Genomic DNA, 20,006 nt, shown 5'->3' on the forward strand with positions numbered 1-20,006 from the left:
CCAGGGCCTAATCCTGAAGACCTGGGATCGAGTCCCACGTCGGGCTCCCTGCGTGGAGCCTGCTTCTCCCTCTGCCTGTGTCTCTGCCTCTCATGAATAAATAAATAAAATCTTTTAAAAAAAATGAAGGTAGACTAGTTTCCAACTATTTCCTATGCCATAACTGGAAGTGTCAACCTCACTCTTAATTCTCACATTTTCAATCAAAACCTTAAATTCCCAACTCCCTCCTATATGACTCACTCTTCTGACAAAAATTCTCCAAAATTTCATTTATCTTCCCCTCTGTCCTGTATGAAAGTTAGACAGGTCCCTACAAGGGTACCTAGGTGGCTTAGTCAGTGAAGTGTCTGACTCTTGGTTTTGGCTCAGGTCATGACCTCGGGGCTGTGGGCTCTGTGTTGAGTCTGCTTGAGTTTCTCTCCCTCTCCCCCTGTTCATGCATTCTCTTGTTCTCTCTAAAATAAATAAATAAATCTAAAAAAAAAAGTTCCTACATGTTTACAGCCTAACCTCTTCAATTTGTGTTCTTCATTCTTAATTTTATATCTGCTCTAAAACTTTCTTACATTCATTATTCTCTCCATGGTTGCCTACCCAAAAGCATACAACCTAGCTAATGGCCTACCCCTGTTCTCCTCCTGTAAAATTCAAACTACTAGCCACCATTCCATTTCCCTCACTCCCATCTCTGCCAAAGTTTAAAAATGTAGTCTAGACTCATAATTCTATTTTCTCATGACAAAGCCCTTAATCTTCCTGGGAATATAAAATTTGTCCTCATCTCTACAATGAAATAAGGCTTTCAGTATTCCTAAAAAGGAAAATCTTCATTATTAAAACAATAGCATCCTCTCAGTTCATTTTTCCTAGCCCCTCTAGAATAGGATGTCATTGACCATACCCTTGGACTACTAACTCTTTTTTCCTTGACCCTTTAGGACACCAGTCTCCTGCCTCCTCCTACTCTCTCTGCAATTCTCAAATTTTCTTGTTGACTCCTCTTCTTTCACTTACCTCTTAAGTTTCTGCCATTTGCAAGATCCTATTCTTAAGCCTCATCTCACTTCTCTGTTAAAGAATTTTAAATCTACATCTCCAGCCCTGCTCTCTGAAGCTATTCTTTAACTTTTCAACTTCCTGCTCATTAATATTGGCAAGCACTTTGAATGTAACATGTTTCTAATTCAAGTTATTATTCTCCCCAAACTAGATTTTCCGCCTGCATACTTACTGCATCCAGATTAATGACATCATTATCATCCCTGGGCAGCAAACAGTAGTCATCTAACCTCTTTCTCTTCATTAATAAAACTCTATTCCCAAATTCCATCACTTCTACCTTTAATATGTATCCTAAGTAGATTCTCTCCTCTCCAACTTGATCAGCACTCTGAAATCAGGTTGTTGCAACAGAATACTCTAAAGATTAACAACAGTTTCTTAACAGGTCTCTCAACCACTAATTTCTTTTCTTCATTCCATACGTTACACAGGAGGTATCTTATTAAGGGATTTTTCAAAACCTTTCAGTGTTCCTCACTGCAACTCTGTAATCTAAACTACTGTAATGGTTCATTTATACGTCAACATGACTGGATCACAGAGTTTCCAGATATTTAGCTAAACATTATTTCAGGGTGTGTCTGTGGGGGGTTTCTGGATGAAACTAGCATTTCAATTGGTGAGCAGTAAAGTAGTCCAGTCTCCTTGATGTGGTTATGTATATCATCCAATCTGTTGAGGGCCTAAATATTATGAAAACACCAAGGAAAGAAGAAGTTGGCCCCTCTAGCTTGATCACCTGAGCGAGACATGGATCTTCTCTTGTTCTCAGCACTCTCAGTTCTCAGACCTTCAGAATGGACTAAAAGCTACACCACTGGCTACCCTGATTCTCAGTCTTTCAGACTCAGAATGAATTACACTAACACCTTTCCAGGGTCTTCAGCTTGTACATAGTGGATTGTAGAACTTCTCAGCTTCCATGATTGCATGAGCCAATCCCTATAATAAATACCTTCCTATATCTATATCCCATTTGTTCTGCTTCTCTAAAGAACTCAAACATAGCCATCTTTCAGGTATCATCTCTTACTAAAGGTTTTTTCAATATCACACTGGGAGAATTCCTAATGAAAATGATAAGTTGGGAAAGCCCAAGCTTGGCATCAAAGCCTGAAAAAGGACTTAAAGACAGACTGAGCTAACAACTATAAACTCTGGGAGGAAAGAAAGGAAGAAAGGAAGAAAGGAAGAAAGAACTACCTGAAGATTCTGAAGAATAAACAAAAGAAATAGATTAGGAGGAGGAAAAATCTGGAGACACAGCTGGCACCGAAGCGAGTTTCATGTTTCTGGTTTTTGGTTTTTTGGTTTGAGATTGTGGGGGAGGGGTGTATAGCTTTGCCCAAGAGCAGGCCACAGTCACAGGAGTGGGCAGTACAGGCAGCTGAAACTTCAAGAAAAAATCCTACAGACTGCCTGGCCAGAAGGAAGGCAAAAGAGCCTGGGAAATCACAGCTGGCTGCCAGGGGCAACCTAGAATAGGAGAGCTGAGGAAGGGATCCCCCTAATTTTTATCAACACTATACAGATCTCAGGCTAACCTTAACACTGCAGATGTGTAGAACAGACCCAACAGAACATCATAAAGTCTTAAAAAATTGAACTTAAACATGAACCTACAGGAGACAAGACTTACAAGTCTGAGTCTAATGGGGTCTGAGGATAATCGCCAATGAAATAAAAATAATAATAATAATCAACACTCTACGGTGGAACGTAAGAGCATTCAGAGTCTACACAACTATATCCAAGACATAACCTAAAATTATCTGGCATACAAAGAACTCGGAAAATCTGACCCATTCTAAAGTGAAAAAAAATCACAGGTTATCAACCTTAAAATGACTCAGGGGTTAAAGTTATTAGATAAGGACTTTAAACCAGCTATGATAACTATGCTAGTTGAAGGAAAGGAAAAGACAGTTGAATGAAAAGATAGAACATTTCAATAGAGAAATAAAAAATCTCCTTTAAAAGTAGAGATTTTAAAATGGAAAAATATACCTGAAATAAAAAATTCAGTGGATGAGCTTAATAGCAAAATAGATATAAGAGTAAAGAGTTAGTGAGGTTAAACTTTATTCAATACAAATTATGTAATCTGAAAAAAAGAGAGAAAAAAGATTGAACAAAAAGATGAACACAGCCTTAGGGACTTAAGGCTTATTTTAGCAAAAAAATCAAACATATGGGTAATTGGAATCCCAGAAAATAATGAGTCAAAAAAAGATAAAATAGGGGTGCCTGGGTGGCTTGGCGGTTGAGCATCTGCCTTCGGTTCAGGGTGTGATCCCAGAGTCCCGGGATTGAGTCCTACATCGGGCTTCCTGCATGGAGCCTGCTTCTCCCTCTGCCTATGCCTCTGCCTCTCTCTCTCTCTCTCTCTCTCTCTCTCTCTCTCTCTCTCTCTCTCTGTGTGTGTGTGTGTGTGTGTGTGTGTGTGTGTGTCTCATGAATAAATAAATAAAATCTTGGGGGAAAAAAAGTAAAATAAATATTGACCAAAAGCATCCTAGATTTGATGAAAGACAAATATATAAATTCAAGAAGCTCAATGAACTCAAAAGAGGAAAAATTCAAAGAAAACTAGATCCAGACTCATAATCGAACCGCAGAAAACCAAAGAAAAGAAAAAAAACTGAAGCAGCCAGAGGAAAATACTATACTACAAAGAGGGGAACATTTTCAATGGCACTAGATTTCTTATCATTTCCTATCATCTCCGTTCAAGGTGTCCAGAAGACAGTGGAACAACATCTTTAAAGAGTTGAAAAGAAAAACTATCAACCCAGAATTCTATATCCAGTAAAAAATATCCTTCAGAAATGAAAGCAAAATACTTTTTTTAGATAAAGGAGAACCAAGAAAATCCATTATCAGTAGAACATCACTACATGTAACACAAAAGGAAGTTCTTTGAGATAAAAGAAATGATAGCAGAGCAAAAACTGGATCTTCAGGAATGAATGTTAAGCATGAGAAACATTTAATTTAAATAAATTATATCTCAATAAAGATGCAAAACAAACTTAAGGAAAATTATTCCTAACCTGGAATTCTATATGCAAACTATTAAGTGTGGTGTAGAATAAAAACATTTTCAGAAGTATAGATCTAAAAAAAATTCATGTATTCTTTTTTATGAAGGCACCAAAGTATATGCTTGACCAAAATGACATGTAAAACAAGAAAGAAGATACAACGAAGAGGAAGCACAGTACAAAAGTATTTAAGTAATTTCTAAGATGACAGAAAAAGGATGCCCCAGGACGGCAATTGTGCATCAGGCACAGAGGATAACCTCCAGACTGGAGAACAGTGTAGATTAGAGCAGAGTCAAGAGACAGAATGATATAACCAAGCTCTCTTCCACCAAAGTATTTATTGTCTTTTTAACCCAATACAGGTTCCCTGATTCAGTCTGGTTTCTTGTTCTTGTCTCCGCTTTACCATAACCTGATAAAAGTTCCTTTTTGCACTTCAGAAACTTGATTTAGCTGAGGCCACTCATTTCACCATATACAAGTGTTCTACTTTGATCAACTCCTGTGCTTGTGAATTAATTATGGGATAGATGATCTAGAGTATGCCTCCTTTTATGTAACAAAGAATAAAAAAAACAAGAATTACACACATCCATTTGCTCATCTGTGCGAAAAGACACACAGAACAGTAATTTACAACTACTGGGAATTATTATTTACAGTGGGGGCCGGGAAGGAGGGTAAGTATGAGCAGGATGAAAAGGAAGCAGGTAAAAAAAAAAAAAAAAAGCTAAAAGAAATAACCTTGTTTTTTAAGATTTTACTTATTTATTCATGAGAGATACAGAGAGAGAGAGAGAGAGGCAGAGACATAGGCAGGGGGAGAAACAGGCTCCATGCAGGGAGCCTGACATGGGACTCTATCCCCGGTCTCCAGGATCAGGCCCTGGGCTGAAGGTGGCATCAAACTGCTGGGCCACCCAGGCTGCCCTAATTTATTTTTTTAACTCTGAAACTACTTATTGTCTATATATTCTAGAATTCAACAAGTAAATATATTGTGGATAAAAGGCATCAGGTTTGTCAATGTTGGAGAAAAATATTATAGAGAGTAGGAAGGTTAGAATAAACCCTGGAGCTATCACTCTAATCAATGGTTTATAATATATAGAGACAGAAAACACAGAAATACACACAAATGTAGACAAGTATAAATGTGTATATATTCTTAAGTTGTCTAGTTCTGTCTTCCAAGAGGGCCTAGAATCAATGAGTAGTAGCAATGAGCCCAGATCTGTTTCTAAATACCATTCACTGCTAAAAGGAACCAGGGCTCCTTAGAAAAATGGCCAATTCTGAGACTGGAGTAGGAGAGGTACAATAAGAGCCTAGAAGGAGGGTTGGCAAACGATAGCCCAAAGGCCAAATTCAGTCAAGCACTTCTTGCCTTTGTAAATAAAGTTTTATCAGAACAGGGCCACACTCATTCATTTACAAATTGTGGCTTTTTTTCCTGCTGTGAGGGTGAGGTTAAGCAGTTGCAAGAGACTGTATAGCCCTCAAAGCCAAATATATTTACTATCTGGCCACTTACACAAAAAGTTTGCCAAGTCCTGGCCTAGATAGAATATCTTCTTGTTCCAGAAAGTAAGGACACACCCAAAAATAATGGGGTCATGTCAAAAGTGCACAGGAGCCAGCTGAAAAGGCTCCTACTGGCCAAATATATGACAATCTAACTACCAAAAATTTTACATAATGGCTTACAACCCATTAAATAAGAATCCATGAGTTCATGCTGATAAAAACAAATAAATAAAAGAGGAAGCTCGTCCTTACATTAGAACCCCAACATTATAATAAATGCAGAAAAACTATGGAATTAAAAAATTACCATGGGCAACCATCATCATCCTAATTCAGATTCATCAATAGACGCTAAAACTAGTGGGTAAAAGTTTGAGGAGTGACAGAATATTAAATCATCTCAAACTATCTTCAAAGATGGCTGTTAAATATAAAGAGGAAAAGCATATCTTGCAGTGGAGGTATCTAGACAACCAACCTAACAAACTGATTAAAGTAATAAATACGTGTAATGGGACAAATCAACATCATATGCCTCCTGGGGTAAGATACAGTAAGAAACACATGTCACTTACGAAACACCAGTAAAGTCCAAATTGAGGGACTTCTACAAATAACTGGCCTATAATCTTCAAAACTATTATTCATGAAAGGAAATACTCTTCTAGATTAAAGGAAACTAAAGACACATGACAACTCCATGCACTCATGATCAGGATTTCTATCCCCCATAAAGGATGTGATTAGGCAACTTGAAGATATTTGAATAATATCTATAGATTAGCCAATGGCATTATATCAATGTTAATTTACTTATTTTGATCCCACAATGGTCATTTTAAAAAAAAATGGCTATGTTTACAACTCACTCTCAGCTCACAAAAAAAGAAAAAAAAAGGCAAGTGGGAAGGGTAAGTGTGGTAAAATGTGAATGCTGAAGAATCTGGTGAAGAGAAAACAGTAATTCTTTGTACCATTCTTGCATCTCTTCCACAGGTCCTAAATTATGTTTTCAGAAAGAATCCAAGTCTTTAATTACAGTATCACAGATGTTTATTGAGTTATACTTTTTTTTCATGCTAAAGAATATTCACAACAATTGATAATCTAACTTGCTTTATAAATGATTACTAAATAAAAGGAACTCAAATAATCAGTTAAAGGATACGTGGGCTACAAGATCATTCCATCCTGTTTCATATGGGCCAAAACAGATTTATTAGCTGCAAGCTCAAATAAAGTGATCTCAAATGAGAGTTATGTCAGTAAAAACACTGCCTCTCAACAGGTCAGCAGTGACTTTACTCACTTATATTTTACAAAATATTTTGAGGATTTAAAAGATTAAATGTCCTGAAAGGGACAACAACCCAGCACTTTTTGCAAACACAGCTGTTAGTTAAAGCTCTTGAGAAAAGAAAAGTTCTGGAATGAGAATCAGTTGTAGGAAGAGATAATGGTTATAAAATATTAAGAAGATTTTGGAATCTTTTCCTATTATTCTAATAGCTGACTTGTTTCTGAACATGTGCTTCATTACTACATGCAGCACTATATGCTCTTGAGCTCTGGACACAGAGCAATAAACACAACATTACTGACAAGGTCCCTACTTCCATGGTACTTAAAATTGGGGTGGGGGGCGGGGGAAGGGAGAGGCGGAAAGAAAACAAACAAGTAAACAAACAACAAGGCAGTAAAACAGAGTGATAACAGTGACAAACAGGATGAGGAAAAGAGGACACTACTTTAGTTGTGGTAATTAGGAAAAGCCTCTACTGAGGAGATATGCTGGAGCTAAAATCCAAACAATGAGAGAAGTGCATCAGTGAAGGTCTCAGAGTAGAGCCTTCTTGGCAGAGGGTATGACAAGTGCAAAGGCAACAAAGGAGAAACAATCTCAGCATGTTCAAATAAGTTATTTTAAAAGGCCTCATTACTACTCTCAGTAGAGTAGACAATACCAAAGAACTGTCAGCTTTGGGGGCACCTGGGTGGCTCAGTGATTGAGCTTCTGCCTTTGGCTTAGGTCATGATCCCAGGGTCCTGGGATCGAGTCCTACATCAGGCTCCCACAGGAGCCTGCTTCTCCCTCTTCCTATGTCTCTGTATCTCTCATGAATAAATAAATAAAATTTAAAAAAAAAGAACTGTCAGCTTTGTATTAGGTATAATAATAGCATTGTGACTGTGTATGACAGTTTTCATTACTGCACAGCATATTTATGTATTGATATGTATTGTACAATAAATGATGTCAGGAACTTCTTTAAAATATTTTGGCCAAACAAAGAAATAAAAAAGGGACAAATGAAGCAAATGTGCAAAAATTCTTGACTGAGGGAAATGGGTTTTTGTACATTTGACATTTTTCATAATTTTTAGAAACTCCACATAACAGAAACTTCACATGAAAAGTGGCAATATCTCATATCTTCTTTCTCTGACTTTACTACACCAGCTCAGCTCTTACTGTTTCAGTTTTATGTTCTGACCACCTCATTCAAGGAGATATAAATGAAAACTTTAAGTATCCTCCCAAACATTAGATAAGTCCTAACACTCTATGACTAAGTCCAGTTTGTGATGGAACTCATCTACCTAAGGCAGGGTTTGAACTCAGAAAGAATTAAGAGAATATAAAATAAACAGCCACATATTAACACACCTTGTAACTTGTGGTTACAAGTCATTCTGAGAAAAAAATGGAAATTGCCTAGATCAAGGACCATCCTCCCAAAGATTAAAAAATACAATAGGCTTCTTCCCCCTCCATTCCCTGGAGACCACTCTGGCAAAGATTTCCCAATTGTGAAATCCTACTCTCAATGTTCAGTCTTGATCTTACTTGACCTTGCTATCGCACTTGACAGAGCTGAACATTCTCCCTCTTCTTGAGCCTCTCTACTTCCTTGGCAGACATGACAGGAGGGCTAAACATGCTCATACTACTTCCTTTTAAGTGCAAGTGTCACATCCACAGCCCTTCTGGAGAGACAGGCAAGCAATTTCTGCCCCAGGTGACTAGTTCTGAAGAAACCAGGAGCAGGTCCCTAACCCAAACACCTATGATCTAGTGGTATATCTAATATAATGGTATGTCAGAAACTTCAATTTCTGGTACTACAGTGGAGTCATTTTTCTGAAAACCCTACTGATAGCAAATTACTACAACTGCTAAATAAAATATTACCAACTTCTGGAGGACAGAGTTGAGCTCTCAAGAGAGAAAAGAAAATCCTCAGGAGCTAAAATTCAAGTGAGAGCTGGAAACCAGAATACATGGAAAAGGCTCTGGGAGCACATTCTGGTGTCAGTGCCAAGACGCATGTAGTTTAAAGCTGCAGGGTCCCAGGAGATAAGGCTTTGACCATATGAAATGTAGGGTAGAGACATAGAAGTTAGCCTCCTGAAAAAAAAAAAAAAAATCAAGGCTGTTAAAGGGCTATCAACTCAGTGCAAAGGTAGGGTAGAAAAAATGCACCTATAGTGAAGAAAAACATCAAGAAATGTGAGTGCATTGACGTGGGCTGGGAACACAGGTGAGTTTCCCCTAGAGATTCATAAACATGGGCCTGCCAGAGTACAGTGTAGCTGCACTAACCCCAAGCACATACACTAACTTAAGGTGAGCCTAAGTCAGTATATCCCAAGGCACTGGCTGAACCAAAATATCCTCTCAAAACTATCCACTTCACAATACTTCCACACTCAAAAGCCTGATAAATGCTTACAAAACACATGAGGAAGAGACCTAAGGAAGAAAACCATCATGTTTGAGAGTCAGGAAAAAAAAAAAGCAAAATATGGTATGAAATAATTTCAGGTCATAAAAATGACAAATACATAACATTTTAAAACTATAATGTGTATAAATAAATACAAGAAAAAATAAAAAGGGGATGCCTGGTGGCCCCGCAGTTGTGCATCTGCCTTTGGCTCAGGGCATGATCCCATGATCTGGGATCGAGTCCCACATTGGGCTCCTTGTGGGAGTCTGCTTCTCCCTCTGCATATGTCTCTACCTCTCTCCGTGTGTATGTCTTTCACGAATAAATAAAATAAAATCTTTAAAAAAAAAAAGTAAAAGCAGCTTACTAAAAGATAAATTTTAAAAGAATTAAATAGAACTTTCAGAAGTAAAAAGTCACTAATGTTATCAGGTAACTTTATAGGTAAATGCACTAGACTATCTTTCTCCCTGATTACATTAGATAGTTAAAAGCAAAAGTATAATGGTGTCTGATATGGTTCTCTATGTAAAGGAGATATTTAAAACAATTAATTATAAAGTAGGGAGAATAAAGAGGACTAAATGGTGGTAAAATTCCTACATTTCACCTAAAGTTGTAAGACTATCACCCAAATTAATCTTCAAATTCAACACAAATCCTATCAGATCCCAAGGCTTCTTACAGATGAAAACAATCTTATGTTAAATTTTTTTTTAATTTTTTTATTTATTTATGATAGTCAGAGAGAGAGAGAGAGAGAGAGAGAGAGGCAGAGACACAGGCAAAGGGAGAAGCAGGCTCCACGCACCGGGAGCCCGACGTGGGATTCGATCCCGGGTCCCCAGGATCACGCCCTGGGCCAAAGGCAGGCGCCAAACCACTGCGCCACCCAGGGATCCCTCTTATCTTAAAATTTATATGGAAATGCAAAAGAACTGAAATAATTAAGAGGTGCCTGGGTGGCTTAGTTGGTTGGCTGGGTATCCAACTCTTGATTTCGATTTGGGTCATGATCTTACAGTTGTGAGATCAGGCCCCGGGTCGAGTTCCCTGCTCAGGAGAAACTCTGCTTCTTTCCTTCTCCCTATGTCTCCGCCCCTCTCCACGCTTACACATACTCGCTCTCTCTAAAATAAATTTTAAAAAAAAGAACTAGAATTGGAAAAAATTGGAGGAAGACTACACCCCAATTTTAAGCTATGCAGCAAACAAAATCAAGACAGTGTAATGTTTTCAGAGGAACAGACACAGAGACCAATGGAACAACACAGAGAACCAGTAACAGAACCATACAAATACGCCACTAAATTTTGACAGAGGTGCAAAAGCAATTCAAGGGAGGAAAGGCAGCCTTTCCAACAAACAGTGCTGTAACAATTGGAGATCAAGAGATAAAAAAATAAACCCTGACCTAAACTTCACATCTTATACAAAAATTAACTTCAAATGGACATAACATAAAACTATAAAACCTTTAGAAGAGAACATAAGAGAAAAACTTTATGACCCAAGATTAGGTAAAGAGGAGTGCCTGGCTGGCTCAGTCGGTAGAGCATATGAACTCTCAATCTCAGGGTCATGAATTCAAGCCCCATAATGGGCAGAGCTTACTTAAAAAAATTTTTTTTAATTTTTTAATACTAAAAAAAAAAATTAGAGAAAGAGCTCTTAGACATGACACCAAAAGCATAATCAATCAATCAAGAAATAAAAAGGATAGGGGCACCTGAGTGGCTCAGTCAGTTAAGTATCTGCCCTCCAGCTCAGGTCATGATCCCAGAGTCCTGGGATGGCACCTTGCCTCAGGCTCCCTGCTCAGGGAGAAATCTGCTTCTCCCTCTCCTTCTGCCCCTCCCCCCTGCTCATGTGCTCGCTCTCTCTCTCTCTTCTCTCTCTTGCTCTCTTTCTCAAATAAATCTTTAAAAAACTTTTTTAATTTTTTTTTTCATTTCTAGGACCTGTTCTTTAACATAGCTGAATGACAAGAAATTTTTATTCAATATGTTGAACATTAGAGCTCTTCTCAGAAAACCAAAGAGTAGTTAGAACCTTAGGTCTCTCTGTTTTGGGGATTTTTTTTTTTTCCTTTCCTCAGTTCTGTTTTATCCTTAGGTAGTAAAGTGGACAGGTAGAGGGGACTTATGTATATATAATTCTTTCATTTTAATGAAAGACATTGGCTGGACATCATTTACCTACAACCTATCACTTCAGGTTCATTATGAAAATCTCCAGGGAATTACATTTGAAGAGTTTCAGACCCTCAGGGATAATTCTGGGGCTGCTGGCATCAATCAAGGGTTATTCATAAAGAAAAAAAGACCATCTCACATAGTAGAAAAAGGCTGATGCTGTACTAGCTTGAATTGCTTCTTTAACTTATCAAGTATTATAACTCTTAGTGGAATTTAGGTTTATAGTTTTAGTCTAAGCTTAAAAGCCATTTTATTAGAAAGGGTAATTTAGAGACTTAGATTATGAACTATTTTATTCACTTCTGTAATCCCAAAGTTTAGCAAAGTGACTGCTAAATAACAGCTCAGTAAGGTTTGAGAAAAATTCTACTATTTCCCCAGGAAAAATGAAATGCTGAATTTAAGAGACTGAAATAATGAAACTCACTTAAAGTCTGTCACCAAAAAGCCATCAACCACAATCCATCACAGCCCCACTGCATTCACTCTCTACTCTCAGACATGTAACAGCCCCCCTGACAGTGTTCTAGTACTGGTCCATACTGTCTCTCTCCTAAACTGACAGCTAATAGCCCCTTCTGCTTTGTATCCTAAATCCCACAGCCAGTTTACCCTTCCTAGTGAATGGCTCTGCTCATGGCATCACCCTAGTTAACTCTCATGCCACTGCCTCAGAAGGTTCTTCAGCATCTGCTCACATTACTTCCTACTTTTGTGTCCCTTCACACATCTTCTCATGGCTTATGCTGTTGAATGAAACTCCCACTCATTTAACAAAAATGTACTGAGCTCCTACAGTGGACCAGGTACTATGCTTGACCCTGCAGAATACAATGGAAAAGACTCAATTTTTCCTTTCATGTAGCTTAGTTTAGGGTGGAAGAAAAGATGTTACTCAAACAATTATACAAATCTATGTGTAATTTCAAACTGAAATGTACACCCTGGAGTGGGAGTGTATATAACACACCCAAGGAATGTGGCTATAGCTCAGAGAAAAGGGGGAAGTGTGGTAAGGTCAGGCTGGAAGGAAAGCAGGGACCACACCCTGCTATAACTTGCAGGATATATGAAGAACTTTGGTTTTTTTCTTATAAACAAGGGGAAGGTACTCAAGTGCTTTCAATCAGGAAGGTGATATGATCAGATTTATATTCAGATAAGATCCCTCTAGCTTCAGGGTAGAGAATGAGCTGGAAATGAGAGGTCAGGAATGAATGGGGTCCCTAGTATGGTAGGTATTTGATCAGTCCATGTAAAAAACGATTGTATTGAGATCAAGAAATTTTAATCAAGAAATATTTAGGAGGCCAAAACAACAAAACATGATGGACTAGACATGGAAGGTGAGGGAAAGAGGATGATCAAGGATAACTTCATGATAGTTTAATGGATGGCAGGGACATTCACTGGGACAAGGGTACTGGATTGGGGTAGATAAGTAGAGATCATCAGCCCAGTACTGGACAAGCTGAGCGTGAGGTGACTGCAACGCCAACAGACGATATCAATCAGGCAGCTATGTATCCAAGTCAGGAGCTCTGACAACATCTGGGCTGAAGTCAAATCTGCGAGTCTCCAGAGAACAAAGAATAATTGAAGTTGTGAACGTAAATGAGATCAGCCAAGGAAGAGAGTAGAGAGAAAAATGAGATGGAGCCTAAGATTGAGACTTAAGGAGCTTCAAAGCTCAACTGGCAGGGAGAAGATAATCAGAAGGCACCTTTGAGGGAGATACAAGAGAAAACCTAGGAGAGAGTGCTGTCAAGAATCAAGATTTCAAGAAGGTAGTGGGCAATAAAATCATACACAGCTAGGAGAAGTGAAATAAGAACAGAGTGTTCATCAGACGTAGCAGCACAAATGCTCCAGTTTGGCAAAAGCTATTTTTGTAAAGTACAAAACAACAACCAAAGAGAAGGCATTAATGGGCAGGGAGGACATGGAACTAAGGAGTTCAGGAGACTCTTCTGTGAAGTCTGGCTGTGAGGAGGAAAAGATGAAATTTAAAAATAGGGTTTCCATTTGTTGTTACTATCATTTTCACTAAAGGGGAAACTTGAATGTGTTAAAATACTGATAGGAAAAAAAAATTAAAAATTAAAAATAAATACTGATAGGAAAGAAGAGTAGAGAAGGTAGGGCCAAAGATAAATGATAGCTTCTGTGATGGGAGAAGGGGGACAGAAGGATGGGTACATTCTGACTAATACTCCCCCAACACATCTTGTGCTCCTTAAGCTTACACAATCCACTCACCCTCTACTCCAAACACAAATTTAAAATTTTACCCTTAAAGAACAGCTCAAATTCCATATCCTCTCCCTTCTATGAACCTCACCTAATTTTTCTAGCTCATGGGATCCTTTTTTTTTTTGGGGGGGGGTCCTTTCTTTATAATCCCATGTGCCATACTTTCCACATTTATTTCACTGCAAAATCCTGTACAGCAGATTCCACAGAATACACACAGCGAAATAAACACTCTACTTCCTGTCCAGCTCATATCCTAGCCCTCTCAATACAGCCTATCCTAACCACACCAGAACAAAGTAGTACCTCCCTTATAAAGTCCTGAACAATTACATTGTTGAGCATATCAGCATGTTAAGTATTTAAGATCCTACAATATAAGCTCCAAAACTGTGGGGTCTTATCTGTCTGGCTCACCACTGTAACCCAGGGCCTAGCAGGGCTGCCACACAAAAAGCACCCAGGAAATGTTTACTGAATGAATTAATTAGAAGAGATGCCCTGTTACTCTTCAACAATTGTAAATTATTTAAGGGCAGGGACTATGGGGAGCCTGGGTGGCTCAGTCAGTTAAGCACCTGACTCTTGATTTTGGACTCGGGTCACTATCTCACAGTGGTGACCCAGAACCCGGAGTCAGGCAGGGAGCCTGCTTAAGATTCTTTCTCTCCCTCTGCCCCTCCCCACTTCCCCCACGCCACGCATGTATGTGCATACTCTCTCAGAAAGGGGAAAAAAAAAAAAAAAGCAAGCAGGGACTATGTCTTATGACTATTCCTATACAGTACCCTACAAAGTAGAATAAATGTTCTTGATAACATGATGATAATTTATTATGGCCTAAAGTCATAATGGGAATTGAAAAGACAGTTTGGCAATATACCTTGACACTGATAAAGAATGGAAGTCTACGTAATGTTTCTCAATTCTAATTTTAAGAGATAATAGTTGTCTTCAAAACACTACATTTCCCCAGATATGAGATTTTTTAAAAATCCTTAAAGCTAATTGAACTAGCCTTCCTCTGCTTATGAAGTGCTTTTATAAATTCATGTAACACTAGAATTTCAGTGCCTATAAGATTTAAGTGAATTCTGGAGTTTAATATTTTCACATCTTGATAATACATAGCAGTACATCAGTAAAGGCAAGAAGTACATTAAGGATATTGTTAGAATAGATCTAAGTATCATCTCCCTGCCTAATAAAGACAGAATCATCTTAATGCCATTGAAGTACCAGAGTTCTAGTCATAAATGACACACAACATATGTAAGATATGCAATTCGGCAGCATACAAAACCAAAATCAAAAGAGATCAACCAAGGCTCTTCTCAAATATAAGCTTTGCTACCAAATAAGACCCAAAAATATTGTGAAGTGGAAAGTGCTTCATTTTTCAGCAACTTCATTTGTCATGTGTACTTTGGGGTTTTTGGTTGTTGTTTTTTTTTTTGAGATTTATTTATTCATGAGAGACACAGAGAGAGGCAGAGACAGAGGCAGAGACAGAGGCAGAGGGAGAATCAGGCTCCATGCAGGAAGCCTGGTGCGGGACTTGATCCCGGATCTCCAGGATCACTCCCCCGGCTGAAGGCAGCGCTAAACCACTGAGCCACCCGGGCTGCCCTGCCATGTGTACTTTGTACAGGATTATGTTATAAATTCAATCTCGTGTTTCTCTCCCATTTTTTATTACTATGATTAAAAACATCTACAGAATTATCAAATTGGGACAAATAAGAGTACAAATAAGATCATGCTTTAAAGACTTTCAAACCAACTGTCATTTCCAACCCCTTGAAATTTATTCTATTCTCTCTTTTGGGATAAATGTGCAAACTTTGGAGACAAATTTTAGACCAAGTAGCAAAAGACTCAGGTCAAAGACCTTTAGAAATAAGAAGAGATCTCTTTTTATCCAATGGAATCTTAAAGAATAGGGACCGAATATAAACTTCACTTTTTAAAACAAAAATCAGAATCTAAAGAAGGAAGGTACCCATTGGTGTCAGAATTCATACTCAGCACCAAATAGCAAAAGAAAGCATCTCAAAAATATACACGATTTTATTTTCATGATATGTGAGCAGTCAGTCACACTGGAATATCTCTTCCATGATCAGTAAACTTGAGCAAACACAGAATATTCTCTCTCCTGACTTAATTCAGGGCAGTGCTTCAGCAGCACTGAAAACACCACCCTAAAAGGTATTAGAAACCGTGACATGTGTTGCACAAACTCCTAGTCCATGCCATCAAATAAAGTCTGTCTGGAATCTTATCACTTTTCTTCATTACCTTTTGGGGAGGTTCTTTTATCTTTTCATTTTGGAAATGTAAATACACCTACAAAGTAGAAAGAATGAAGTAATGAATGCATGCTCATCACTCAAATTCAACAATTACCAATAAATAGCCAATGTTATTTCGTCTACTCCTACACATACAAACACATAAACATTTCGTATGCCCCATATAGACCTATACATACCAAATTATACTGAAACACAAGGGAAGACTTTTAAAGTCCCTTGTAAAAATCTAAATTACAGGTCATAAATAGCAAAATATTCTATTCAGCAAACAACTCAGTGATAACTACTGTTACCCTTAAGGCCTTTACTTACATAAAACATACATTTTATGAAACAAGATTATCATACAGGTGTAATCCAAATTTCATGCTGTGATAAAGAACAGCTACTTAATAATAAAGCTGAGAATATAAGTCATCCACCAGCTATAAGCATAATTCAAATGGTAATCGAAACCATTATCGACCCACAAACATTAATCTCAAAGTTAATAAGACAAAGGCAAGAATTGCAAAGCTTACCCAGAAGGCCGATTTTACCATGCCAATTTAGAAAAATGTGTAACTTTCAGAATCTATAATCAAATTAACACAAAGACTAAAATATACAAGAATTGAAAGTAGTCATCCCTAGATTCATAGTACGTCAAATAAAATGTCAGTTTTCATGAAAACTATTTTTCTTTCACTTTACACAAGAGATTATTATGAACCTAGCTTCTGTGTTAGTTCTTTATTTTATTTTACTTTTGTTGGCTCTTTATCTTAAAAAAATCTATCAGATCATTACTTTCTTCTTGGTTAAGTGTTGCTACATCAATGCCTACTCTCAGGGCTGCAGCCACAAACATCTAGAATTTACTATCTACAATAAGTCCTTGCTAAGAATTATACTCCTGCCTACAACACAAGGTCCTTGTCATGCATTGCAGAGACTCCCGGGGGAAGACGTGCAAAGTCACAAGCAGCTGTACCATCCCCTCAAAATCACGAAGAAGAATTCTAGCATTATTCGAGGCATCTGGAGGAATGCAGGACACCAAATTCCAAATGGCAAAAAGACGAAGACTAAATCCAGACCACAGATGAAAAGATGGGGAGACTTTAATGACCCCTAAGGCAACCTGCTAATTTTGAAATCTGGTCTTTCAATTGAGTGCCCTGTACTGGGGGACCTGAGAGAGGCCTCCCAAGACAAACTGATGTTAGCCCTCCTTTCCGTAGAGAAATTAAGGTCCACATTCACACCATTCAACACGAGTGAGCTTCAAAGATGGTGACTCTAGGGTTTGTTGCTTTACAAGATTCCACATTTCCTAGATAAAAACCTCTACCACCCACAAGGGCATTACCACAGATTTAATAGTTAATAACTTTAGGTAGATAGTAGAAAAATAGAACAATCCGAGAAAACAAATAACCAAAAGAATTCCGAAAATACTGAAATGCAACTAAGGCCTGCAGCAATTCTTCTTGCTGCTTCAAAAACAGAACTCAGAACAGCACCACTAGAATCCCTACTTCTCGGGGAGACAAAACAAACCTGAAGTCTACAGGCCCCTGGCTGGTCCTCCACTTCCACTCCAGAGCTCCAGTTACCCAGATGCAAGCCTTCTGAGCAGAGCATGAGACATTGGCTCCACAGCAAAGTTCAGAATCTTAGGATTATTTTAAAACTTCAGACTGCCAATGTTCAATTTGTCATATATGGAGAAGCTACATCACTAAGACTTGCTATCTCTAGATGTACATAAAATATAAAACATATATTCATACAGAGGCTTGGTGTAAATTTCACTAATCCAGATGTGAGGAAATCCAAAGTTATGTTTCCCACAGCAACTGTAATCTTGGCAAACCCAGACTCATCTATTCTGTGTTACTTCAGATGGTACTGACCTTAAAGGAAACTTAGAATAAAGTACATCTCAATCTCCACATCTAATTACAAAGAAAAACTCTACGATCAGAGATTAGAAAAACTGCCTTCCTTCAGGGATAGTGGAGCTATATCTTTGAGACAATTAACAAAGACTAGACCAAGCACTGAAGAATGTGCTGGAAGAAACAATCCTTACCTGCCCTGAACAACAGGAGCCAGGCAACTTAACAGGGCTTCCTCTTAACTGTCATTTCTAATTTGCTAAGACAACCAGCTGGTGGTGTTTAACTTCATTTCAAATATTTAACACTTTCAAAACGTACCCTAAATGCTAATCAGATGCAAAGAGGCTCAATTTTAGCTTCCACTTGAGACAACAGATGAAACATTTGAAGCCACCACAAAATGGAGTATCTACTAGAAAAAGAAGTCCAATGATACTTGCATTCGTCACTCACATAGAAAATGGTTTCACCGGTCCTCAGTTCAAGGTTAAAATGCCAGCTTCTAGAAGGCTAGGTGCTACCCAATAGTCTGTAAGATTAATGGAAGACAGCAGAGTTTAGTGGTTAAGAGGTTTCTGCAGCCAAAATGCTCAGGTTTTGTATCCTAGTTCTGCCTCTTAAAAGCTGTGGCTCTGGGCATCTGTGCCCCAATTTTACCATCTAAAAAGAGGTCATACTAAAACCTACCTCGTAAAGCTGTCAGGAGTACTAAATGAGATAACATAAGTAAAGTTCTCACAAGAGTGCCTGTAGATAGTAAGCACTCAAAAAGCATTCACTATTATTATTATTATTAATGTAATTATTATTAATGTAAGGTAATTTATTTTACCTTGGTAGCAATCTTCATCAATTTGAAAAACCAGCACCCACACTAAGACCAAAAAATTGAAGAATATCATAATAGTACTTTAATCAGTATCTGTAGCACAATAATAAATGGCCTTGCCTCCTCTTGCCTCCTTCCTGCACTCCTTTTGCTAACTAAAGACCTCCTTAGCCAAACATCTTAGTCACTTCATAATCTTCCCTTCTCCTATTATAACCTTCTGCTTCAATCAAATTAATTTTCTCACAATCCTTTAACCACAGCTTGTCATTCGACAAACATCTGAGAATCTATGGAGCCAAGCACTGTGCTAACACTACATGCAAAGTTTCGCCCTTAAAAAGTTCAAAGGATATAGCAGAAAAAGGCATGTAAAAAACAGTTTCAATAGAACTACAGTCACAAAGAGCAAAAGTAAGGTAGCTGCATGGAAAGGAGCTGGTAAATTCTGTTGGTGAATTCTCCTCAGGGAGGGCTTCAATGACGAAGCCTTGCAAGAAAGGAGAAATGCTCAAGGATAAAGAGGAAAGCACAAGGCTGAGAAGAGGGTCAGAGGGCAAACAGAAAAAAACATGACCAAAGAAATTCTGGGTAATGAGGTGCAGCTGAACTGCTGGGGCACCAATGGAAGCTAGAAGCTGGAAAACAGGGACAGGCAAAAGGAGTGTCGTACCCAAGTCAGAAGCACTGGAGTAAAGCTCCGCCCTGGAATCACCAAAGAATTCTGAGCAGGGGCCTAACATGATCACATCTGTATGTTACCATGATCACTGCAGCTGCAGTTCAGAGGCTGATTTGGAAGGAGAGGCTGGGGACTAAAAAACCCATTAAGACAACTGGAAGGATCCAGGTAGCAGTAGGGGTGGAAAAAGGGAGATAGGTTCAAAATACAAATTAATCACAGAATTGGTAAGACTTGGTTTGAACATAAAGGGGAAATATAGGAGATCTCAGAGGTTTCTAGCTCTAGCAACTGAAGAAATAAAAGAATGGTGACAACACACAGGCAGGGTGAAGAGTTCATGACCCCAAATGCAGAGACTAGGTCTTTATTCTAAGAGCGATAGAAAGTAGAACAGGACAGAACTTTTTAAAAAAGGGGGGAGGGGGGTAAAAACCTAAATAGATCTTTAACCAGAGAAGAAACCAGAA

At 38.3% G+C, this 20,006-nt stretch overlaps 1 protein-coding gene across 3 annotated transcripts in view; it reads right to left on the reverse strand.

Moving 5' to 3' along the window:
* Nucleotides 1-20,006, reverse strand: part of DIS3L2 (DIS3 like 3'-5' exoribonuclease 2) — a 344,308-nt gene that overhangs the window by 303,774 nt on the left and 20,528 nt on the right. For 2 of the 3 annotated variants that reach the window (XM_055345951.1, XM_055345952.1), the window contains exon 2: nucleotides 16,123-16,170. The exons of the other annotated variant lie outside the window; for it this stretch is intronic. The gene's annotated coding sequence lies outside the window, so the exon portion shown is untranslated. The remainder of the gene's footprint in view (nucleotides 1-16,122; nucleotides 16,171-20,006) is intronic. 3 annotated transcript variants of the gene reach the window in all.

The sequence above is a fragment of the Nyctereutes procyonoides genome, unplaced genomic scaffold (genome assembly GCF_905146905.1).
Source record: "Nyctereutes procyonoides isolate TBG_1078 unplaced genomic scaffold, NYPRO_anot_genome, whole genome shotgun sequence".
Taxonomy (NCBI): Eukaryota; Metazoa; Chordata; class Mammalia; order Carnivora; family Canidae; genus Nyctereutes; species Nyctereutes procyonoides.